Here is a 27,419-nt window from a genome sequence, read left to right on the forward strand (position 1 = left end):
GCATTTAGAGCTGCACTCACTTCCCATCACTGTCATTTCCCCCTCTCTCAATTTACAGAAGTCCTAATGAGCATTGGAGGCATTTGGTCACACTCTCTGTTCCATGGTTTCTTTCCAATGCAGTGTTATTTTTGTTACTTTGCTGTTTTTGTTTTGTTTTGTTTTTTAACTTACAGAAAGGTTTTTCTACATACTATGAAAGATAGAAGAACATTCTGAAATATAATCAAGGACAAGTTGTGTTGCTCTTATCAGGCCCTCCAAAGAGCACAATGCTAGATATCAAAGAGCACTGTGAGCATAACTATTTTTAATACTATTAAAAAGTGAAATGTCTTTCAGTTACCTGTATAAGAAAGAATGTTGGTTTTGTTTTAACATTTAAAAATGAATAATTTCAGAATGTAATGTACATTTCAAATTAAACACTTAAAATCTTGCTGAGTTTCAGAATTGAAAAATTTCATCCAGGTTTCTTTCCTTCTGCCTACCCCAAAAGTTAGATAAAGTCAAAGTGAAGCTCACTAAAACCAAGTATTAATTTATTTATTAGGAAGATTCCACCTTCACTCACTGCCATTGTCATTTTCCTTGGAAATCTCATTTTAAATGTCACATAAGTAGCTCTGCTGAATGCTGTGTGGGCTGAGCAGCTGAGAATCTTCCCCCACACAGACAGAGGTGTCGATGTCTCATATTCCAGTTTTCATCTGAACCTCCTTATTCCCTGCCTCTCCCTCTCTTGAGCTTTATTAGCAGAACTTTTAGATCAGTTTCAATACTACCTGCCAGCAAAGTTTCTGTATATATATATATATATTTATCATTCAGTCTGTCAGAAAAGGAGGCAACACTAAGAACTTCAAGGTTGATTTAAATATTCAAATACATAGTGCTTGGAGAAGCTTAAAAGTAGGGAAGAATAGTTAGTTGTTTATGTCTGCTTTACATTTATCATTAAAAACAGTGGGTCAGATCCTGAAAGAATAATTGTTGTTGTGGAAAACAACAGAATTAGTCTGACTTAAGCAACTAAGGGAGAAATCTTAAGTTGGAAGAAAAATAAAAAAGTGTTTTTTTTCTAAACAGAGTTATCAAGGAGGTTTCTTTTTGTCAGTAGTTATTCAAAAATAGAACAGTAAAGTTTTTAGGTATATGTTAACAGTTCTAGGGATATATAATTGGCTTCGTTTTTCAGAGATCTCCTTCTAGCACCTCCTTTACTAAGCACTCAAACCAAAGTCTGGATTTCACACAAACACCACATCTTCCATACAAAAAAGCCTGCTCAGAATTTTCCTTCCTAGACCTAACTCATTTCCATAAGTCACATAAAGGGCATAAAATTACCAACAGATTTTAATTGTCCAATGCAGTGGCCAGCTGCGAAAAGTAGGAAATATGATTTCTGAAGTGGGTGCTCCACAGAAAAGTGCTGTCAGAGCAATCGGGTGCAATGGGTGATGTGTGAGATGGGTGGCAGGGAGTCGTGGTTGGGTGCACCTCACTGCCCACGGCCTCTTGTGAGGAGGTTCAGAGGTCATCCATGCCTAAATGCTCACACTGAATTGTCAAGACAGGAGAGAAAGATTATTCCAATTAGATATTTTACAGTAAAATAAATAAATAAATAAAATAGTTGGATGGCATTAATGTCACCCCAAACCAAGTGCTTTTGATTGCAGCAGTCACCTGTAAGGCATGTGAAGTTACCAAGTAAATTCTCAAGCCACAGGCATTTGTAATTAAACCCTGTGGGCAGGAATGCTAGCCTACGTTTCTTGAGAAAAAGTTACATGATGAACCAGCAGGCATCTCTAATACTGGCTGCAAAATCTTGCAGGCTTAACAAGAATTGACTTTTAGTAGGGGACATTTTGCAAACTGCAACAGCCTTGAATCTGTGCCATCTGTGTTTTAGTGCATGAATTCCACTACTTCCCTACCCTATTGTAAAATGACAAGATAAAATGCAAGTTACAGAACAAAGACACTAAGTAATCAAAGAGGATGAATCATCCTTTGACCTGTTACATTTTTTAATTAACCTGTATTGCTAATAGATGACTGGATTATCTCTCTGACAGTACATTATGGCAAAAAACAATTGCTTTTCTCCATAAATCACATCATGCATACTCTGCAGTAACTTATGGCACCAAAGAATATCTCGTACAAGAAAGCATTAATGCTTTTGCAAATAAATCTTTGGGGATTCCTGGCTTCAGGTTAGAATAGTCATACTGACCTAGATAAAATCATCAACATGGAAGTTTGATTTAATTGATTTGGTTTGTTTCAGCAATCTAAACTCAGTAATTTGACCTTGCTCACTCCAGTCTTAGGCCTCAATAACAATATAAGAAAAGAATGCAGACAAAATCACTGCTACCACTAATCATGACAAAGAGCCTAGTCAGAAAAAGGTTGTAAGGCAGATGATTCCCAGCCTAAGGGCCGTATGAATCATTAAGAGTTACTGGGCACAAATTTGTTCCTGCTCTGTGGTCATAGCAACTCTGATCCAAATTACCATTAGAAGATCCCTGTTTCTCACAAGGAAACATGATGAAGAGGGACATTGTAAAGATTATGAAGGAAACTTGAGAGCTGAAAATGAGAAAATCAAGTGGTAGATTTGCAAAGTGTAATTTAAAGAGACAGGGTGCAGAGGCCTTTCAGTAAGGCAGACAGACATCAGGTGGCAAGAACATGTTCTAAGAGGACAATTCAAAGCCTGACAAGCACATCAGCACTGCTGTAGACAGCCAGGCTATTAACTCCATCAACTTCAGGACTATCACTGTGCAGTTAAACCTTTAATCTTGCTCTATACCAGCCTCTCTCTCCATGTAAACACAGAGGCAAACTCAAGCAGTCAGCATGGCACTAGTATGGTGCGAGCAGCTGCTGGGCTTCCCTGCTGCCAGGCTGCTCAGGTAAGAGCTGGACCACAATACCCAGCCCCTGCTGCCTCTGGGCTGATTTGTGGCAAGCAGCTTCCCATCCATACCCACATAGATTTGTCCCTGAGATTTCACCTGTGCAAAAGCACGCTGGGCTTTTTCCAAAGCATTCAACACAAGCACTACAAGCCCTGCACTACTGTGAGTATACACAAAGAGTTTAATTCCATGACTCTCTGAGCTTTCAGGTCTAGTCAGTAAATTGCAGAAAAATAGGTATTTTATGAATCTTTCTTTGCCATGAGTGTACTGAACTGATCAACTGACACTTGTGACAACAATAAAGCTACAGAATTACAAGAACATATGTCCTGGCAATATAAATACAGGCATTTTGATGAATATTACAAAAAAGCAACGAAATCACATCCAACATATAGAGTAATGTATCTAAAAATTACAAAGGAAAACACTTATAAGGATTGGACTGAAAGCAGGAAAGTACAAAACCATATCTAAAAATTCGTAACTTGGCAGAGAGAAGAAAACATTCCCCTCCGGGCACTGTCTACCTGGCACCCAGCCTACTCCATTGCAGATGAGATCAGCTTAACTAATGTGTAAGTTTATGAATAGCTGATAAAATTTGTAATTGTACTGTTTATCATTTTGTTAATCATGTCAGAATCATCAGTTTTTCTTTTCCAAATGAGAGACCTTTTTCTCACAACATTTAAACACTATTTTTAAATACTTTTAGGCCTAATCATAAATGATAGGCTAATAAATCAGTGTTGAAACTAACTGTAATTAATTCCAGCATCACAGATATGTGAAGATGCCATTTTTGCCCCAGGCTGGTCTTGGTGCCCACCAGTCACAACACAAGGGGCTATACGTAAATGAATTGTTTCATTACAAAAACTGCACTCTCTGGAAAGTTTGCAAAAGCCTTCTGACACATATTATGTTGAAGAGCTTAGAGCTAATTAGTAGAAAAAAAAATTGTGACACGTTATCTTTTCTGATATAGCAGGTCAGCCATTAGGAGTTGATGGATGTCTTGTGAGTTTTCCAAAACTAGTACAGGGCAGAGACAGATTTTCTGCAGTTCATATTCTTTAGATTTTTTTTTTCTTAAGACATTAAATTTTCCTATTTCTGCCCTAAATTCATACATTCTATGTTCTATATTGAATTAAAAATATAAAATTATAGTAAACAGGGAAGAGAAGAGCAGAGGTATCTGAAAATAATTTAACAGCTATATAATAAGTAGGCTGAGCTTCTGAACTTGAGGACTACATAATCATTCTTCCAACAGACTTAGTGATAACAGTTCTGGGAAATGGGTGCACATCTTATCTGATATCAACCTTTATGCTGGCAAATTACCATAGACTGGAACTAGAGAATGAGATTTATTTTATTTTTTTTATAATATACACAAATGTTTTAATCCATATTAAATGATGGCCTTGAGTTAAATTTACTTCCCTATAATTCACAATTAAACAAAAACCAGTCCATGGCAAAACCACATCAGTGCTAGATATGCCTAGACAGGATTCCAAAGGGACAATGGAACTCTTGAAGGTCAACTGAGCTGAACCTTTCAGCAAGTTTTGTGACCCCTGCAATGACATGCAATGACATGGCATCAGTGAGTTGCCATAGGATATGCTCTGGGAACTACAGACACCAGAATGCATTACTGCAGTTCACAGACCAACTTCAGTAGCTACAGTGTGAGAATCTGTAAATGGATTCTTGACAATACCAGACACTAAATCAAGATTTGAAAAGTTCTCCAACAGGAATAATTATGGCCCAGTTAAGAGCAAGACATGAAGGGAGAAAATGAGAGGTCAGCATGGATTTGAATATACAAAAAACTAAAGGCATGTCAGCACAGACTTACAATGAGAACATTCTTGCTCTCCAGTCCAGTGAAAACCATCAGTCTACAACACATGCATACCAGCAGGAGATGTCAGCTCATGACCAGGTGGAAAGGAGCAACCTCCAAGAAATTGCCCATCATTCTCTTTGATAATTTTTTTTCTGGGGGGGAGGAGGGAGGCTGTTGCTTTTGGTTGGTTGGTTGGTTTTTGTTTGGTTGTTTTTGTTTAAATAAATCATTTTCTGAAATACTTATCCAAAAGTATTAAATTATTTTATTCCTGAGACTTGTTCCATGACTGTGTTTTAGGAAGAAACATAAGACTCGAGTCATAATATACAGTTTATTTTAGTGGCAAACATCACAGTAGATATACTCTGAGAAATGACCAGTTCATGCAGTCCAGGCTTCCAGTATGCTAGAAAGCCAAAATAAATAAGTCAACAGCTTACTTCAAATAAAATGGAAACAATAAAATTAAAATAAAATAAAATAAATAATCAGTAACACAAAGTTGTACATCAGTCCCAGCAACATTTTCAAGTCAATGCTGAGTAATACATTCAGTCTCCTGAAATCTTTTTTCCGAGTTTCACACAGCTGCTTCACATAACACATTTGTAGAGCTGTGAGAAAAGTGGCATAAATCTGGCTTCTAAGTCCTCAAAGTGAGATATGTCTCTTGATGGGGAAGGGATGCCTGCACATTCTGCAGTCTCCCCATCACTGTCATTAGAGGGATTTTCAGTGTTAGCTTGAATTCACTCTTGTGAACTTCTTCACTCAAGGAGTCAGCAGTCTCTCTAGCAACTGCAAAGGATTTTGGTCCAAGCATTTTGACCTGCACTTTTCTATAAGACTCCAGGGTCTGGTTATATGGTAAGCAATGGATATCTACAACAAAGCCATCCTGCCTTCTGAAAATCTGTCCTTTTGTTCCTGCATAGCTCTAGAATTTTACCTCATTTGAAGATCTGCTTCAGAACAATGATATGTTATCCTTTTTCTCATGTAATCAGGGTATTTCTACCTATGATCAAAATTTTTTAAAAGGATATATTTTTCTGAGTAGCTACCAGATGAGCAAGTGTTTCACATCCCAGAAGTAATATTAACCCCTTCCAAGGCTGCATTTTTTGTGTGCACAGAAGGCTTTACATGAATATTGCTTTGTAGTTGAGCACTAAAATTGCACATCATCACTGTGATTTTTCCATATAAAATGACTTCTACTGAAGAGCAAGCTACAACAGAGGACTATTATAGAATGAAAGCTCTTATCCTAAAATACACCATGGAAAAGCAGGAGAGACAGAAAGAGGTATCATGTAAAAACATACATTAGTTCTTAACATCTGAATGAAGAGCTGTATTTCTGCATGAATTAATCCTCATATGGTTCAACTATTTTCTCAGGTGGGGGGTGAGGGGTGGGACATGACTTTTAAGGAAATGCAAATTCCACAGGAGGTATGCAAAGGCTGGGTACAAGTGTTGTACTGAGCTAGGAGACACTCAGACATCAACAGAGGAACAGAGGTTGTGTTCTAGATGTCCTCATCAAGAAATTGGCCATGAAAAGATGGCCAGCCCTGCACAATCTGTCACCTACATAAAAAAATCCCTCTGTGGCACCCCAGAAAATTGCCTCAGTTCATTGCCCAGGTGACTGACACTCGGGACACAACAGGCCCTGCTGCTCCTACACCATGGGAGACCAGAGGCAGACACCCATCCTCACATGAGCACCATCTCATGATTTGCCTCACACCTCACCTTTCCACAAGCTCTGTGAGGCTCAGGAGTCCTACTCTGTCTTCACACTCAAACTTCTTACACCCACAACTAACATTTCAATTCATGTCAATAAACCATTGTTTACTTAGAAATCAAAACAAAAATGCACTGGGAGTAAAATTGGTAAGTGACATAATGAACTAGATTTGTGGTAAAAAATAAAAATGCTGAGAATACCTGCTTTGAGAGGAAAAAAAATAAATCTGTTCTAGTCTCTGAGTAATATGTTTTCCTTTACTTTTGGCTTAATTTCATGTATCTTATTCTACAGACACCTTCCCCCTGTGTGGACAATCTGTTGGTTCCAAAGGACTTAGAGAATCTCTAAGATGGTGCTCTTATATCTACCATGCTAAGTGCCACGGAGGCACACAGAATTACCAAAAGGGGAAAAAATATAGCATGCATGGCTACCTGCAATTTAAATTAAAACAATTTTCAGGTTAAAATTTCTGTATCCCACTCCTGATGGTGTAATTTTAACTTTATCCTGAAAAAAGAGTAGGGAATCATACAGTCTATATTCTCAATATAGATCATATTCTCTACCTAGATCTTTCTTTCACCTGCTGCTTTCTTCAGTTGTATTTGCTGTTCATTCTCCCAGCAGTCCTGGAGCTACAACTTTGGATTCTGTGGGAGTAAAATATTGCATAACAAGTTAAAACAATCTTTTTAAAAACAAAATGCATGTGAAATCATTAGGGCTTCTGTGAGTCTGATTCTCATCTCTGCTGACTCCAACTGAGCAACTTCTGCTGGTTCCAATGAAATCAGACTCCAGTAGAGTATCTCTGTAGGAGATCTTGAGAAGTCACTACTTGGGATATGATTTATTTTTCCCTTGTACGGACTAAATAAAGAAACCTTCTTCCTGCAAATAATTTGCCTGCCTGTACTGAATACACAGGAATTGCCTGTTCCCTCTTGTGTGCTATTAATGTTTGTATGGCTGCCTACATCACGGTGTTTTCATTTGGATAGTACTGAGCTGAACACAAGGGCTTAATACTTGCCATAGCGTCCCCAGTAGAACTTGACACCTATCCCTGCTTTATTTTTGTGCCTTTTGGCATTTGTAATCAATATTTGTCTTGTTTGTCAGCCTGCTGCCATGAAGTTCATTCATTACAAATCCACCCTGTAAAGAAACATTATGTGACAGGTTTTGCTGTAAGCCTTGCTTGACCTAATAGCAATCTAGTAAAGCAGCAGAGCCAGTTTGCTGTAATTTGGAGGGATGATTCCCCTTCTAATTTAAGGAACTTGAAAAAAATTAAAATGACACTTTTTTTTTCCACTTCAGTTTTCCTTTGTTTCTAGTTCTCATGTACCAGCATAGAAGTGCAAAAACTTTTGCCTAGCTTCTGCATCATACTTTCTTATAGGGGCATTCAAGGAGCATACACCACTGCAAATTTCAAACTTATGACCAGATGTGTGTTTGTCACAAAGCCAATAGGCATTCTTGCTTGACATTCATCCAACCATCAGATGTTGTTATCTAATGGGTACTCATCTCTCAATGCTACATCTGCAGCATGGTTAGGAGGAGTCATAAATACTGGGTAATACTGTCATAAGCCACTGAAGAAAGAGGGCAGAAGAGAGTCAGCCATCAGACAGCTCAACTGCTTGTGCACACTTGATTTGGCCCATGGACAGAGGCTGACCACTCTTTCTATCATTGTCTGTTCCCAGCTTTTCAAGAGAAAAAGATTTATGTTCTCACACATACCTCACACAAACAAGTTTTAGCCTTTCAGGTTGCCTCCTTAGACTGTTTGAAGAATGTCTATATGGCTTCCCATCTGCACAGCTATGGGTTAATTGCCTCAGCACAGAAGATGACTCAACTGTTGAAAATAAAACCATAAAAATGCACTAAATCCTAGGAAGAGAAAGAAGTATAACTGCAATGGAAAATAATTTAAACACATTTTATTCCATGGAGCCCAATCTCTTGCAAAGACAACAAAAAACTGTTCGATCTTTTCAGATCTGTTACTTCTTATAAGTTCCTTAAGAGGTTTACATGTATTCTTGTAAAAATAAATAAGTAAATATCAGATCCTTACCTACCCTATATCGTAACAGAACCAGGATACCACACCTGTCCTTGCTGTACCCTTACATCTTGAAAATCATGCATTCCCTCTTCCTCTGCCTTATACCCATACACTCAGAGCGGTAGCTGTCTCTCATGTCCTCTCATTAGTCAGTTTGAATGTTTATCACTCTCACCTGCAAGGTGTAACCGTGAATAATCTGTCAGTGAAACCTTTTAGACTAACAAAGCACTCCTTTCTCCAAAAGGTGAAATTTTGCTTTAATAACATGAAACAATATCAATAGGATCAAAAAGTGATCAGTGATTACAGAGTGAAAAACATTAGCATAGGTGAATTGGACATGTAAACTCAACAATGAATTATATCCCCTTCACCTTCTCCCTTCTTTCCCAGACAGGTGAAAAGATGAAGGACATACAACAAAACAACCTCTTCCTCTTGTAAGAACCAAAATACTCACAATGGTGCAACAAAACTGCAATTCAGCCCTGTTAAAAAGCTGCAGAAGTTCGTTGTTGTAGACAGAAAGAACAAGCTAATCCTGAGGACTGGCATAAACTGTGTATGAAACTGAGTGTACAATGGTTAGAAACACACAGTAAGAACTTCTACTCTAAGCTTCAGCAATTAGAAATGATAAAAGCAGAAAATGAACTTTGTGTATAGCAGCAAAGCGCCGTAAAAAAAAAAAAAAAAAAAAAAAAAAAGCTTCAGTGTAATGCAGACTTGGAAAAATCATTCCAGAAGCTATTTCCAGTGGTAAAGGAAACTAAGATTCCCTGGCGAGGCTTCTTCAAGGAAACAACTTACAATTCTTGTCACCTTTGTCACGTATGAACAGGAAAAAGGAACTGGGAATAGAAAACAAACAAGGCATGTGGAATGAAGAGATGGATAATGGATTTAAATTCTCCCTGAAAACTGGAAGTTTTTCCCATGTGCTGACATTTTGGTGTAATTTTTCAGTGGAATTTGTGAAGGTGAAAAAGAAAGTAAGTTTCTGTTTTATACTTTTATTTATTTTTATTTATGGTGGTATTGACCAATTTACAGAAGCAATTACGTCTGTGAGACAGAAGTGAACTGTGCTCACTGACCCTAAAGGTTCCCACTGTTGTTGTGTTCCTATTGCCTACATCTGTTTTCTTTCACGTATTGTATCACAATGATCCTCAATGACTACTGAGGTCATATCAGTCAAAAATCAGTTTGGTACAAACTGCTCTAATCTGGTGCCTTGTCTACACTAAGAAAATATTGAATATACAATTGTACAAACGTCTGGTGTCTTACCATTCACATTTTCTACTGCATCTAAAGTCAAAAAGAGATTTGACATAACTATGGCTGATGGAAGTGAGCAATGTAGACATATACTTAATTTACTCAGAATTTGGGGGAGTTTCTGGAAGGAAAATTAATGCATTCTGCAAGTGGTCTCCAGAACTGGTTGTAGCACACAGCTTCTGGACCCTTCTTGACTTAAATGTAAGATAAACCCCAGCATACTCAGCTGATGAGGTATTGCTGCATATGTCCAGAAGAAAATCTTTAGGCTCAGGGAAATGACAATAATAAATATGGGGTGTTAGTAGAATTTGGGCCTGAATCAGGGGTCAGCTGAACAGAGGTTTAAATGTCTTATCTTGAATTTAGGCAGCTGAGCTGGGGTGCCCAAGGTTTGCAAATAAAAAACCGTGTATGGACAGAAGATACTTTTTGCCCACAAGTACCTTAAAGTGGGTGGGAATTACTCAGTTCCACACTTATGTAAATTGGTCAAAGCTCTTCCCATCTCTGCCACTTAGCCTCTTTTTGCTGCAGATCTGTCAAAAGGGACACTGGAGACATGGAGGAACCAGAAAAAGTTTACACACTGCCAAGCATGCTGGAGTCAGATGATATCCATCCTGGTAAGTAGTTCATGCTGTTAATATACTGAAGGGATTAACTGTGTGGATTCTCACACTCAGGAGTGTTAGACTTACACCATTAATTAAAAACATTCTTCACTAATGCATGGAGCCCATTATGGTTAAAATTTGAGTATTTATTGATCACTGCAATACTTCTGTATTATTTTAATTGCTATTTTTTTCTTTGCAATTATACTCATTAGAGTTATAAAATAAGAATATGACTAAGTAAAACTGGTAACACCAATTCAGCTAATTAAAATTTAAATTAGTGCTGTCTCCATGTCTTTTGCAGTTATTTATCACTATAATACCTACAGCAATAAAATCATATTTAATCCATGAATCACACTGGATTATCTAGTAATAATCACAGCAATAAAGGAAAATGATACACAGTGGGAACTTGGTTCTCAGTAACAAACAAGCTATCAGCAATAAAATACTAATGAATAATACACTTCATTACAGCCAAAATACTGCTCCCCTTCAAGAGTACCATCAAATTATACAACATTACTAGCAATGGTATTAGAAAAGTCATATAATGGACATGAAATTCCAAGTAAAAGGTTGACTCATTATCTGTATGTTGTTATTGCTGAAATATTCACCTTTAGAAAGCATGGCTCTATAACACCAAGAACAAAAGTCTTCCCTGCATGCTGAAAGGCAAGCATAAACAAAACAATAGATCATAAGAGTCAGCATATCATGCTTTTTTTTCTCTTCCATTCATATTTATTTTTTCTTTTAAACTTTGGGGTAAGTCACACTTTTTACAGATTTTTCCTCTCACAATAAAGGCAAGAAAACAAGTCTGCCAGACATTAAACTAATCACCTGGCAACAGAGCCATGTTCTATTTTGTTCGTTCTCCAACTAGTCTCATTATTTAGAGGTTTGGGATGAACAGTGTTCTAGCTTCAGCTAGGTAAGATGAAGGTATCCTGACACCTTATCTCCCACTTTATTACCCATAAGTGAGGGTATTTTCAACAAACAAGAAATTTAAGCCTGTCAGGGTTGAAGTACCTGAATCACTGTCTAGCAGGTGAGATCAGTAGCTGGTTTCAACTGGATACTTCAAGAAACTTCCTGATTACTGCATACAGTTTTTATTTCATCACTGGTCACCTAAGTCTCCCCATGCACAGCCTAAAAGAATGAAAACACTTCCACAAGAGTCTCTTCGGTCACATCCTTTTGCGTGATTTTCCTAGTGGCTACTAGCTTTAGATAAATTCCTTACTAAGTATACACCTTAAGATCACCTTTCTGAAGGGCCTAATATTCCAGATGCATTACCCAGTCTAGGCAGTGAACTCCACGTGAGCACATAAGGATTAGGCAACTCTCTTTTCTCCATTGGGAAATGAGCTGCAATGGACTAAAGGACAAAATATAAGGTACTGCTTTCCAACCTGCTATAGCTGGCATTTTATGACAAACTAAGAAATGAGCAATGTATCACTTTTTAGACAGCTAGCTAAGATAGTGATGGAGTAAACTCTGTGCTTATAAGGAGGGTTTGACCTCAATTAATGAATTATACTTCAAGCCACTAGAGAACACATCTCCCACTGTGAATTACCAAACTAATGCGACGCAAAAGTGACAAAAACTTAATTATCCCATGAGCTGTGACAATTTTAATGAGGCAAACTGAATACGGAGGAAAATGCAGTATCACATTTCTTTCTCTTTTCCTTTGGGAATTACCTTTTTCAGGATTTGGCATGTGAGAAGTGATTCTGCAGATTGTTATACTATTGGGTTATATTCTCTAATCACAGTATGCTTTTGCAGGAAGTTAAATTCAGTGTAACAGAACATAAATGCTGCTCATTAGGAAAATGCCTACTGTGCCCTTCATGTGGTAGTTAAGATGAATTAGCACTGAAACTATTATGTATATAAAATGCCACTACAGAGCACCTTGGAGGCCTGCTGGGAAACCTGCCCACTGGGGAAACCAGCCTTTAGAAAAGCCTGACTGCATTGACCAATCTACTGACCACAGAGGAGCTAAATGTGGTGGCATTCCTCATGTTCTCCAGCTATATGGAAAGACTTGGGTCACACACCAAACCATGAATTTATAGTTACATCCTGATTTCCCCTAATTCCTGATGAGTTAGACCAGTCTTTCAATGGGTCTTTGGATGCAGGAGAGATGCTTGTGGTGAAGACTGAATATCAATACACTGAAAAATGGTTACGCGGCATGCTTGGCTAAACCATTTTAATTACAACATGTCAAGAAAATATGTGTTACTACAGAAAATGATTTATTTGGCAAAACTAAAAGGCAAAATGATTTATTTGGCAAAACTGAGACTATGTGAGCTTTGATGAAAGGAATTTTATCAGGTTCAGCAATGGAAAACCAGGAGTGGATGAAGACAAGACCCAGATCTGACAGTGAGCTTTTGCTGACTACTGGGACAAAAGAGGCTGAATCCCTGCCACAGGTCACTCAAGCCCCCCTGACGACATACATCTTTCTCCACTCATTCTAACTCAAGCCTGTGCCAATCTTTACACAAGGTTTCTTCTTTGTTTTTTAAATATGTATATAAATATATATACATATATATACATATACATACATATATATATATTTCATGTGTTCCCCAGGAAAACAGATTAGTTTTATGCTTCTTTCCTTTATCAGAAAATTGAAGCAATTTGTAACATAGATTTATTACCTTTGAAGATTTAACAAGACTTATGATTGCAGGTTTCCTTTGATATCATTTTTTAAACCTGATCATGTAGACACGATTTATTCACAGAATTTTAAGGTCAAACTCATTTGATCAGATGAATGAATTATTGCATACAAACCAAGAGAAAACTCAGTTGCTGACAGTCATCATTCTGATAGTGGATTTCAGCCCTGTCATCTTTGCTAGCAGTACATCACACAAATGGGCTGATAAATGGCAGATGTTTAGTTAAGTATTCCTCTATTAGAATAAAAGCTTAGCCATTGAACTCAATTAGAAAGGAAAAACGTCCTAAGATTCACTCTGCAAAACATAGAAATAAATATTAAAAGTACATCTCATCTAAGGTTTAATTAATTTATTGCTTGATTTTGGTTTTGTTTCATTATTGTGGTCTTCCTTAACTATAAAAAAAAAGGGTTATTGTAATTTAAAAGGTAAAATCCTGAAAGAAAGAAATCAGGAAAATATCAATCAATAAAAATAAATAGAAGAATAAAATAAAGAAATCCAGTTCCTTCCATTCAAGACAATCTTGTCTGAACCTTGTGAAACAAAGAAAAAGGGTACTTCATAAATTCTTTTGCAGTTTCAAGGCAAAGAAGACGCACATCAAAGAAGAAGATCATCCTTAATCTTCACAAATAACTTTTCCAAGTCTGATTATTCATGCTAAAAAAATCAGTACTTCTTTTGATCCTCCTGAAGCAATAGGGAGAAAGCTTAAAATATCTCCTTCTTTATCAAGAAAGAATTAAAATGTGGTTTTCTTGATCAGTTCTCAACTGTTTGGGAATCATAACTATAACTTGCCAAGGGACACATCATTTTAGAGAGAAATGAAATCTTTCATCAGAATGAAAAAGAAAATTAAAAAACGAAAAAGAGAAAATCATAGAATTTCACCACATTGTATTGTTTCAGAACCAGCAAGTAGGTGTCCAGCACCAGCATCTTTCCTGTTACTTGTCAACTTGCTGGGAAAAAAAGACCAGCCCAAGAAGCTAATTGCCCAGAAAGCCAAGCAGCCCCGGGGACAGCTAAGCCAGGCCACCAAGCTGCTTTCTGGCCAGTGGTGCAGGTAGTCAGCAGCACACAGAAGATGTGGCACAGGCTGGGCTGGTGCCCTCTGTGTCTGCAGGGGCCCATCCATCTGGAAGCAATGGGGCAGGGGAGCACCAAAACTTCCCCAGCTCAGTGAGGGGTATAAGAAAGTCCAGGAAACATGAGAGGACAGTGAGAAAGAGTGGATAATTGGCCCACCTTCCTAACTGGCTTTATCTGAAAATTTGGAGAGAACTGAAAAATTGTCATGGTGCACTTCAGTTTTTTCAGATTGGTGTTTTTCAGCAGTCATTGCTGAGATAAGGAAAACATGCAGTTTGAGCAGGAAAAAAGGTCACCACAGGCTGCAGTGTTCATATAATACTTTAAATAGTTTGGCAGAGATCATGTTCCAAATCTGCTGCTTTAACAGTGTGTCTCTAAATGAAAAGAAATACTCCTGATCATGATCACTTGACCTCACTTTCTGATGTGAGTGACATGGTAAGGACCAGACAGGAGGTGGGTGTACCGATATGCCGATATGCATAAGGCAAACTGGCCGCTTTGCTTACTTGGCATCTGAGTTTCATCTTGTCATGAATGACAATTCTCAACTTCCCTGGAAAAGACAAAGAGGGTGAGGAAGAAATAGGAAGGCAAAGGTGTCTATCAAGTAATTTTCTCTTTTTGCAACCCGGGATGAAAAGCAAGACAAGTAAATTACTTTTACACTGGCAGTAACTGCTGGAGCTCTCTTCTGCCCTCCTGAAGCCTTGTCTTTGGCAGGAGCAAAACATCTCCAGGATATATCTGCAGCCTGTCCTCTGGAAGAGCAGTCATATTGAGCCATGAGAGGAGGCAGAAAGGAACTACAGATCTCCTAGAAATGTAGTCATAATCAATTTATCCCCAGAGTGGAATCTTCACGTTTAGAACCCAGTTAGACATTTCAAACTTACAAATGTAATTAATGAAAGTGCAAGTACTCATCAAGCTTTCTATCAGGATCAGTAATTTAGGAAGCTAAGTAAGGATATAGGTGTTTCAGACTAGGAAACTTTCAAAAGGAAAGAAAAGGATCACCCTACACTTTCTTACAGTAAGTAAAAAAAAGCATCCACATGTAAGAATACCATTGAAACACTGTAGATTGTTATGGAAAATATGCTGCCTCTTCATTAATACATGAAAAAGATTGCTGAATTTATATACTAATCAAGATAAATATATGGACTTGAAGTTAGTTTTAATATGCCAGAAACATAACATCATTTCATAGTTATCCAGGAGCAACTCAATTCATTTACCTTATATAGCACACAGAAAGGGATAGATTTTGTGTTTATGTAAAAATACAGCATCACCTATAAAGAGACCTATCAGAAAATCTACTCTAAACACTACACAAGGGCAATACACCAGTTTGTGATGATTATCTTATTTTGAAAAACATTTTTTGTACTATAGAGACCAAAAGTGGCATGCAAGTAATATTACTTTATAACAACAGTTTCTGTTTTATAGTGCCAAACAGCCTTATTTATTTTCTCTCCGTTTAATTATGTGCTTTCTCTGTGTGAGATACAGAGCATCTGCAGATCCTGACTTTGAGATGTCAGGGGTTTGCCACTGTCTACTCCTGTGGGAGGTTTTTCTCAATTTGCATACACTGGCATTGGTCTTTTCATACAGCTTAAGTAAGTGAGTCTAATTAAGGAGCCTTGCTGTGATCAGTAAACACTGGAATTGTTGCAAGTATTTGGGAAATGAGATATGAGGGCTTTCCAGCATGGAGCTTGTTTGAAATGAGAGAGAATACAGTGGCTGAAAAGCTTGTTTCAAAGCTTGTTTCAAAGCTTGTTTCAAAGGGAAAATTCAGTTTATATTTAAAAAAAAAATACTGAAACTTGATACTTTTTTTTTCTTTTGTCATTTGAAAGAAGTCACCCTTGATGAAAGACTTTTTCAGCGCAATGTATATTTGTAACACTACAGGAATCAAATAATAGGGACTTATTAGAATGAGCTTGACAATATTTTTCGTAAGGCCACTTAAATACATTACCATATTCTCTAGTGTAAAAATACATTTCTAGCAAACATCTAACCCTTGCTGCTATTTGAATTAAATATTCATTACAGCTACTGGGATTAATGACATATTATAAAGGGATCAGATTATTCAGCAATTGTAAGGATTAGATTTATGATATAAAGGAAAGTAATAAAGAAATATAAGATTTTTTCTTGTTTGTTCAAGAAAACTAAACTCATGAATGTAATCCATGTTCTCCATTGACCAGACGTAAGTTGTGTTGCTATGGGAGCCATATTTTTACTGTATTTTCAGCACTTAGACTGTCTTCAGAAAAAGTTACAGCAAATTCACATCAAAAACTTTATCTGCACCATGTTTTGGGGCTTATGGAAGGGTATTTAAATTAATCATCAGATATTTAAGTAGATTTTACAGACAAGTTCCAGAGTCAATAAGGCTGTGAAGAATAAAATATATGGCTATCATTTCTGCAAAAAAGCAGAATTTTTAGGTATTTAAACATAGACACACACACACACACAAAAAAAAAAAAAGCATAAGAATTTCAAGCAACACAGAGCTACTCTCAGGCTCCATGCAAGGGATCAATTCATCATGCACTGAATCATATAGAATAAATCTTGTTCAGATTTTAAATTAATTCTAATATTTTGTCTTTCTCCATCTACCTACCTCTAGGTATGTAGCATATACAATAGCATATACATCTATTCAAACTGCTTCTCCCAAGTGGCCATGTATCACCTCTTGTAATGACATCAATAGATCTCATGGAGGATAGCTAGGAATCTCCCTGATGTCACTGTGAGTGATTCACTCTACAGCAAGGATTGGTAGCCGGCTGCCAACTGGCTGCCAAGCTGCTGCTGATTGTTTTAACAGAATAGAAGAGGAAAGAACAGGTTTAGGAGAAATGGTTTAAATAATTCTCTCAAGTATCATGAATACATTTGGCCAATTGATGACAGTGTAACGTATGCCAAGTAATAGCAGTAGGGAAATTGCAATTTGTTGTACAGATCTTCACCCTTGAGACAGTTTCTATAGTGCTTTGCTTTGATGGTACTGAAAGAAAAATTGCACAAAGTGCAGTATATCCTTTTATTAGAGAATATTTCTAGCCAAGGTAATACTTCAGTAAGTCGTGTCAGGTTTTCTGTATATCTTAGTACATACTCAAAGTAAATCTAACATAAGCCAAATAGACTCTGGTTATCACCATTCATCTGAGAATCCCAGAAAGCTTTGTGCAGGTGGATTTTGCTTCTAATCACCTGTTATAAAGTGCAAATTAAATGTGGAGATCTGTGTGTGATGTTCCCTCTAAGCCACACCATACTTTAGATATAGCACCCAGCTCTTGTTAAAAGCATAGCCATCACCCTGCTCTGTTCTAACCACTTGAGTTCCTCTTCCTTTCTCTAGACAAATGGCTTGAAGTGTTATCAAAATTATCTACTGGGGGAAATATTCTGTTCTTTCTCACAGACAAAGTTCTGTAAGAAACATCTGTGAACTCTGTGATCAAACACAAATGTTGTCCTGTATGTCCAAGATCTAGACATGATAGATGCTCTGGAGCACAAAGCTACAGATGTAAATTGACTGACCTCTGGCCTGCAGGCTACATGTATGCTTTAAAAATTTACATCCAGTGGCTTTATGAGACAGAAATAACTTTTTAACTTTTTTTTTTTTTGCCATGCTTTAACTTCTGCATGTGCATGAATCCCCTTTTAAGACCTTTTTCTGTCTTTTCTTGTTAAAATAAATAAATAAATAAATAGATAGATAGATAGACAGACAGACAGACAAATAAATAAATAAACATTTTGGTGTATTCAGCAGTGCACTGAGAAAATAGGAGATTCAAGTATAACAGATGTGGGAATGGCAAAATCATCCAGAGGAGCAAAATCAATTTCCTATGATAAAAGTCTTCACTTTGGTGTCATGCCACCACTTCACCCTACTCAGTCAAGGAACGTGAATATTTACCACCCTGAAAACTCCTACTTGAGACATGTGAAAGGCAGAGCAGTGCTTAATTTCTAGCTCTGCCAACCAGTCAGCATTGTCAAAAACTGATATATTTTGGGGTATAGTGAAGCAGAGCCTGAGCTCAGTCAGGTGAACTCAAGCTTAGGTGCTTCCTAAATGAGTTTACACATAAATCTTGACTGAATGACATTTTAAACAAACAAGTCTTATTTTTGAACTGGACTTAAATCCCCTTATATGATCTAAGCCAAGCTATTCCTCCTTTGGGCAAGAATGAAAAATTAAATGAAAAACCCTTCCTCCTCTTTGATTTTGACAGGAGAGAGGCTTGTCTTTCAGCAGCTGAGGAGTATAGCCAGCTCCTGCAATGCTACAGTCAGGAACAACACTCAGCCCGTGACCAGGTCTGCTGTAACAGGGCAAAGAAAGAACAGGTATGGTTATCCAATGTCTTTATTTTTCAGGCTATATATTGGAACTGTGTCCTGGTTTCAGTTAGGACAGAGTTAATTTTCATCCTAGTAGCTGGTAGGGTGATATGTTTGGGATTAGGATAAGAAGAGTGCTGATAACATGCTGATGTTTTAATTGTTGCAGAGCAGTGCTTACACCAAGCCAAGGACTTTTCAGCTTCTCGCTCTGTCCTGCCAGCGAGCCGGCTAGGGGTACAGCAGGAGCTGGGAGGGGACAGACCCAGGACAGCTGACCTAAACTGGCCAACGGGGTATTCCATACCATCTAACATCATGCTAAAAAATCTATAGGGGTGGCTAGCCGGGGTGGGGGGCCGGCTGCTCAGGGATAGGCTGGGCATCGGTCAGCGGGTGGTGAGCAATTGCATTGTGCATCACTTGTTTTGTACACATTATTATTAGTAATACTATTACTATTACTATTATTATTATTATTATTATTATTATTTTCCTGTCTTAATAAACTGTCTTTATCTCAACTCACGGGCTTCAGTACACATTTTGTTCAGTACACGTCCTTCCACCCTTCCTTCCTTTCTTCCTTCCTCCTTCCCTGCACATATCAGAGGTATCAAGGTAGATTTGATCTAGTACATTTCAAATTAGTTATTCCATGGCCAGGAATCAGTCCATTTCTGACCTCATTGTGGGAGCTACACAATCACATCCCATAACAGAGAAGTGTGTGCTACACTAACCAGTACTCATCTGCCTAGAAATCCATATGTGCTCTAGTTATTTGCAGTCTAGTCCTACTTAATACAGCAATTTAAAACAAAACAAAACAAAAGACCTGTAAATGTGTTGTGTCCCAAAACAGAAAAGGTCATATTAAATTATTTTTAACACATTTCTGTGGAAGTTTTTGTAATCTTTGATCTGGAGAAAGGCAAAAGGCTACTCTTCACTCCGCATCCCCAAACAGTCACAGGCACTGTGATCAGTCTCTGGGTCTTTCTGAATTAAATCTTGCATCCCTCTGCATTTTTCTGCTATAGTAATTCTAATGGAAAAAGTAGTCATAAATGTGGAAGCATTTGTCAAATATGTGGGGGATAATAAAAGTCTATACAGCCTAACAGTGAGACTGGTCAAGTTGATGGAGAAGTGAGATACAGAGAGATATATAGAAACAATATCAAGCTCAAGAACTCTAAACTGGGTGAATATTAAGAGAGAAATACACTTACCTGAATCTTTGTTCGGTATCAAATTGTGGCTGATCTTGCATTCTTACATTATGTTCTCATTCAACAGGACTAGGCAAGTAAATACTGGTTAAGATTTCAAATACAGCAGCATTGATCTCTATCACTTGGAAATGAGTCAGCAGAGTCTGTTATTCTTATATCAAGACAATGAAACAAACAAACAAGCAAAACTATTTCATTAAAGAACTAAATCTGGCTTGCATTTTAGCTGTACATAGTGGTTCCCTTTAGAAGGTGAGAGCTGACAGGAGAGCAGAACTTTCTTGCTCGTCTTTCAGTGGTGCTATGGATGACTCTTTGGGGGAAGAATTGAAATATTTGATATCTGCAGGGTGCTCTGCTTATTATTGTTACTGATGTTAAATCCTGCTACCTTGAGGAAAAACAGAGAGCAATATAATGTTTAGAAAAAACAATGCCAAAGATGATAAAGCAGTTTCTGCTTCTGAAACTGATATTTTCAACAGAGTAGTTAGATAAACAAAGAAATGGCACACAGTTCTATCAGCCTCCAGGACCTGACCTGACCTCTCCTGAGTCACACTAGTGCTTTTAAGATGTTTTAGTTGATTACTTTTAGTTCATTGTCTGGCCACAGGTTCAAAGAGGTGTTAAAAAAGTTTCAACTCCCCTGAGTGCCAAAGTCAGAATTGTATTAAGTCTGCAGTGAGACTTAGGTCAAGGTGAGTAATCAGAAAGGAGACAGATCAAATGACTGGTGAAAGGACCAACAAGGGCAAGGACAGTTTTCTCTTACATGTGCTGTTCAAGATTCTGTGGAGGAAATGGAGGGGTTAATGCAGTGTGGTACAACATGAAGTAGGCTGCAGCTTCCGGAGTGGAAGGGCAAAGCAATACAGGTCTTGTAGGTTCAACAGTCCCAATTCTCTCAGACTTTCCTCTTTTCTCAGATGCTGTAATCTCTTAATCATCTTTCTGACCTTTGTTGGACTTACTCCAGTATATCCGTGTCTGTCTTGGACTGCAGAGCCCAGAAATCGACCTTGCACTCCAGATGTGTCTCACTAGCACTGAGCAGAAGGGAAGGATCACCTCCCTCATCCTGCTGGCAACACTTTTCCTAAATGCAGTGCTGGATACCACTGGATATCTTTGCCACAAGGGCACATAGCTGGCTCATATTAACCTTTTTGACCACCAGGACCCCAAGTCCTTTTCTGCAGAGTTGCTTTCCATCCAGGCAGTGTGTACTGGTGCATGGGATTATTCCTGCCCCAATGCAGAACTGTGTTGAATTGCATGAGATTCCTCTCAACCCATTTCCCCAACCTGCTGAGATCTCTCTGAATGGCAGCACAACCATCTGGTGTATAAGCCACTCCTCCTGTATCATCTATAAACTTGCTGAGGGTGCACTCTGTCCCATTACCCACATCGTTGATGAAGATGCTGAATTGCCCTAGAATTCCTGGGGAATATTGCTAGGGCCTCCCAGCTTGTCTTCTTGCTGCTGATCACAGTTCTTTGAGCTCAGCAGTTAAGCCAGTTTACAATCAACCTCACTGTCTATTTATCTAGTCCATACTTCATCGTTTTTTTGTATGAGGATGTTAAGGGACACAGCATCAAAGGCCTTGCTAAAGTCAGGATAAACAACATGCATTGCTCGCCCTTCAACCAATAACTTGGTCATCTCATTGCTAGAAAACCATCAAGCTGGTTAGGTCAAGATTTCCCATTTTTAAATCTACAACCTTCCCAATGAACTTCTTATCTTCTGACTTTTGGATAAGATTATTTGCACCATTACTTTCCCAGGGTTTGATGTGAAGCTGACAAGCCTGCAGTTTCCCAGATTCTCCTTTTTTGCTCTTCCTGAAGACAGGAATGACTTTTACTTTCTTCCAGGCATCAGTAACCTGCCCTGATCACTATGACCTATCAAAGTAAAACAGGAGTCGCCTCATGATTGGCTAACTCCTTCAGCACTCATGGGTGCATACAGTCAGGTCACACAGACCTGTGCACATCCATTTTGTTTAAGTGCTACCTAACTTGATCTTCTTCCACCTATAGTAAGTTTTCCTTGCATCTTTTACTGCTGATATACTTCTGGAAAGCTTTCTTTTGGCCATTCACATCCTTCATCAAATTCAACTGCAGATAGTCTTGGCTTTTCTTATCTCTATATACTGACACAGGTACTTCTGGGTCACTTGTCTTTGCTTCCACATCTTGTATCTCTTCCTTTTTTTATGGTCTGATTTTAGTCAGGAGCTCATTGTTCACCCACGCAGGCCATCTTTACTGATTATCTGCATATGGGGATGAATTTTTTTTTTTTGAGTTTGGGGAAGTCATCCTTGAAAATCAACCCCTCTTGGGGGTTCTTTTGCACTAACCACTCTTTCTTTTACCATCTCCCTCCCATAAGATTTTTCTGAACATGTCCCTGAAGAGGCCAAACTCTGCTTTCTTGAAGCCCAGTATTATGGTCCTGTTTTTCACTCTTTTCCTTCCTCTCAGGATCCTGAATGCACCATTCCATGGTCACTAGATCCAAAGCCACTCACAGCCTTCAAATCCTTTTTTTTCAAGTGCGAGGTCAAGTAGAGCATCTTCCTTTATCTGATTCTGCATCTCTGTTAGAAAATGATCCTCAGTGCACTACAGAAAAGTCCTGTTTTGTGTCCTGCTATGTTGCCCTTCCAATAGATATCAGGGTGGTTAATGTTCATCATTTGGCTGCCATATCTTCCAACTGTTCGTTACATATAAGTTTAAGCCTTTTGTTAAGAGATAGCTGTGTGCCAATTTGTTTTTATAACCAAGTCCTTTTCGTTTTGCTGATTTCTTTAAGCAGTTTCTCCCACTTAAAAATAATAATAATAATAATAATAAATAATAATAATCCTTCCAAACAAAACCCCTTCTGTTAGTTCAGTATATGTTGGAATCAATTTAAAATTTGTTAGGATATAACCAATGAGTATATCTGTTGAGTTGCTCAGGTACGTATTTAGCCACATTTATTGTCTGTAGAGAGATTTCTTCTTAAGGCTTGACAGCTTCAAGAGGTTAAGCACATAGAAAAAGTAACTTTTGAGTGATTGCTTTTATATCCTCTCATAATTCTCTCTGACTGCTTTGAAGTCTGCATGGATATGACCCAAGAGATGGTTTGAAAATACTGTCAATACTGAAATTTAAATACTACCAATTAATCTCTGCTGCCTGTTGGATAATACAGAAAACTAACCACATACAGATTTAAAATGTTTTCAGTATTAGAATTCAAATATCAGCCAACATTGAGGCAGCAGTGCTTAGAATTTTCAATTATACTTTTTACCAAGACACTTAGCACTGCAATTCTATCACATAAATATTTATATTACAGGAAATTTGTTATTTTGTACTCCCTGTAAATCTATCTTGCTCCTAATTAAGGACAACCAAAACAGTAAAAAACAAAACAAAACAAAACAAAACAAAAAACCATATTAAAGCTACTAGTTGTTCTCCCAGGCTTTGAGGTGTGTTTACTGAGAAGGGATTTCTTGGATTATAATTTTGTACTTTATCATCTACTTCTCAGTTAGACCTATAAAGCCTTCACTGGCTCTTAGTCGGTAAAGCCTTCACTCAGCCTTAACATAATATTCTTTGTTTCTCACAACAAGCAGCCTTCTGCCCTCTGCCTCCCTGCACTGCCCCAAGGCTTTTCAGCAGCAAGAGCTTAAGGAGAGGTTCATTGATCTGGTTCATTTCCAGGAAGGTGCTAACTCTTGTAGTCTTATGGCACTTGGAGAATTCAGATGAGAGAAAAGCAAAATCAGCATATTAGGTAACAATTCTCTGGCTCCTCTTTTCCATCAAGAAAATATGATCTGTCCCTTCTTGTTGTCTTATCTCAGATTTTTTATGGATTTAAAACCTAAATCACACTTACTTTACACAAGTTACAGAACACAAAAACAGTGAATGGAACAGAAGAATACAGTCTTGTCTGGATTTGTGTTCCTCTTACATTACTTCTAGGCTTCGCCTTTTCCCTAGCTTTTACAAGATTCAAAAATAGAACAAAGTAAAATGAGCACTTACATTTATAAGACAGTCTGTCCTGTCTTTTTCAAGTAGCACATCTGGACTTAAATGTCAAGACTGGTCATTTATACTTATTCAATAGAAACCACGCATCCCTTTCTTTATGTATTAGATTTATATGTTTAGTACTTTCCATTTGCAACAGGAATGCAGTTTTTTGTAGCTTGCTTAAAGATGTGAAAATGTAAGGTCAGCCAAAGTGCGTTATTTTACATAGTACTTATATGCTTTGAAGTCCAAGTAAACCTGGGGCATAAGGGCAACCTGAACATTGATCCTTGGATTTCTGATGTAAAAACCTAGTGTCACATCAGACAAATATTAGACAGAGCATATTTTGTTTGGACTCCAGTTGCCATCCCAGTCAGATGCAGGTATCTAATAAATCCTGAATGTCTGTATCTGGATGTTTGAATCTTAGCCAAATCTATTGGCTCATAGAGAACATCTCAAGTAACTCTAAACTTTATGTTTAGACAACTCAACTTCATCCCGTGGTTCAACCCACTACAGCTGGGCCTTATATTGTTGTCATTTTTTTAATAATTCAGGATTGTATATATATAAATAAAATAAAATAAAATAAAATAAAATAAAATAAAATAAAATAAAATAAAATAAATAAAATAAAATAAAATAAAATAAATAAAATAAAATAAAGTAAAATAAAATAAAAAAGAATTGCTTAAGGTTTTTTACTTCTTACCTGGTACTGTGCAGATATTCAAGGGAAAAATAAAAATATCTTTTCTTGATTGCTGTCTTCTATTTAGAGCTAAGTTTCTGGGAATAGAGCCACACTACTTTATTAGAAGAAGTCATGCCCACCCCTTCCAGATTTCAGTTGGAATTTCTCCAGATCTTAACTAAGAACAAACTATGTGAGAGAGAACGTCAGTTTTTCAAATGATCTTTGGATGCAAAAAGCCCCACAGCTTACAGTTCTGCACAAATATGGCAAGAAAATCAAACCAGGGGTCTTTTTCACACTGCCATGGCAGATACTTTAACTAGTACGTTTATTTTACTGTATCACAGATGAATCTTCTTGTCTCCTGAGTTCATACAGCAGTTTTATTTCCCTGAAGAAAATGAAAGCAGCAGCTGTCTCTTTGCATATAAGACATTAGGGATTAAAAAAAAATAATAATAAAAAAATCTCAATTTATGATCCTTTTCCTTCTCAGGACAGAGATACCACTGCAGAAGAAGAGAGAGGTCTACAGATCAGCAAGTTATGCTTGCTGGTCCCCATCATTCCAGATACACTTATTTTCACAAATTGCACTCTGATACCTTCATTTTCAAGCACATTCAGTAAGCTCATAGCTGAAGACTAGAGTGGGAAGACTAGAAAGGAGGTAGACTAGTTCAAAATCCACAGTTAAAATTAAAAAATGATTGTCTCACTTCAAGCCTTTCCCTCATTCCTGTTTATTACACATCTTCATGATGTGTAATCTAAACTGAAACTAATTTTAAACCTTCATTGCTACAGTGAATTCAGGAAAGTCTCCTCAATTGACAGCAGAGTCAGGACAAAAACTACCAAAGTATATGTAGTACATGTATTTTGATGTGTTTATTTGACACCTAAGAGATTGTATTTGATTCAGAATTTGGGTTTTTTGTTTTCCCTTGGCATGACAGAAACTGTGAGTCTACCTATCTATAAATAGGTCACTGGCATACAGACAATGCACTTACTGTTGGAAAGTACAGAACATTTTCTGTCAATCTCTAAAGCCTTCAACTTATATTGAATGCAAGGGCTAACAATGATCAGCATCTCAAAGTATTATTCTCCAGCTGAAAGAATCACACTTTTTTTTTTTTTTTACACTAAAACTATGCTACTTCCACCCAGTTATATCAGTAGGAATACTTAAATTTTGTTCCTCAAAGTTAATCATATTCTTAGTTACAGACAGGGAGGTTGAGAAGTTATTGGAATAAAACATTTTGACATTCTATTTGAAAATAATTGTCATTTGTAGACTTTAATTTAAAAGAAGCTTGAGCAAAATCAGAATAAAAACTAAGTCTATAAACTGCTATGTTGCATACACTTGCAGGACCATACATTTTACTATAATCAAAAATAATTGCAAATATGTCCCCAGGTTATGGAAAAAAAAGGTACTTCTACAGGAAGATAAACTGAATAGACACAGACACAAAGTTAAAACAGTCATTATTTTGTTATTCCTTTCAATAAGCAAAATGCACCCTTCCTTAAAAGCAATAGTAGAAATAATAATAGTATTTCAGACATTGAGAGCATAATGCAATTCCCAAAGCATAAGATCTATCTGGAAATAACCGGCATCATTTGACTTCAGCACAGGCCTGACAGATAGAACAGAGACTTTGGGAGAGGCACGTGCCCTGTCAGAGGAGTCTGGAGGACAAGCAGGCTTAAAGACGCTACAGTGGCATAAGACAATGTGTATAAAAAACTGAGTCCTACCATCCCACTTAGTGTAGCCAATTCTGTAGGAACACGCACTTAAAATATATTATCTTCTCTGTGGTTTGCAATAAATAATAAATGATATTGAAAGCCAATTACAAATGAATCACTGACTTTCCATTAACCTGAAGAGACAGTAAGTCTCATAAAATGTTACACCGGGCAATATTTGCTGTATTCTGACATTGCGTCTTTGATTTGTTGGCAGAATATAATCATTTGTCTGTGTTTCAAGGAGTAATTTCTTCAGCTGAATAACAACTGAGCAGCTTTTTACTGTTAAAGAAAGTAGTGTCCTCCAGTGAGGATGTTTTCATTGTATTGAGAAATGAAAGAAAGTAGGCCAATTTTTCTCAGAAGGGATGGCACAGTAACAAGAGATAGAGATAGATTATTCCACTACTACTTTTATTTCCTGTAGGTTCCTAGGACAAAATATACTTTAAATTATCTATCCTCCTGATATATTATTTGGATTGTCAGAGTAAAAGATATCCACGGCTGTGGTGTCATGGAGACCATGGTCACAACCAATTTTCTGAAACCATTACCTTAAATGATGAGCTGCAAGGATGCACATAAAAAACAGTGAGGGCATTCAAAAATCTCTTTTTATCTAGCAATTCAAAGAATACTCAGTCTTAATATTTATATTTATCTTTTCGGACAAGAGGTTTGAAGACATGAGAATAGAAGATTAAAAAACTTGGTTACCAGATGAGGTGATAAATTTTCAGTTACTCACATTAATGAACAAAGCA

The sequence above is a fragment of the Anser cygnoides genome, chromosome 3, assembly GCF_040182565.1.
Source record: "Anser cygnoides isolate HZ-2024a breed goose chromosome 3, Taihu_goose_T2T_genome, whole genome shotgun sequence".
NCBI lineage: Eukaryota > Metazoa > Chordata > Aves > Anseriformes > Anatidae > Anser > Anser cygnoides.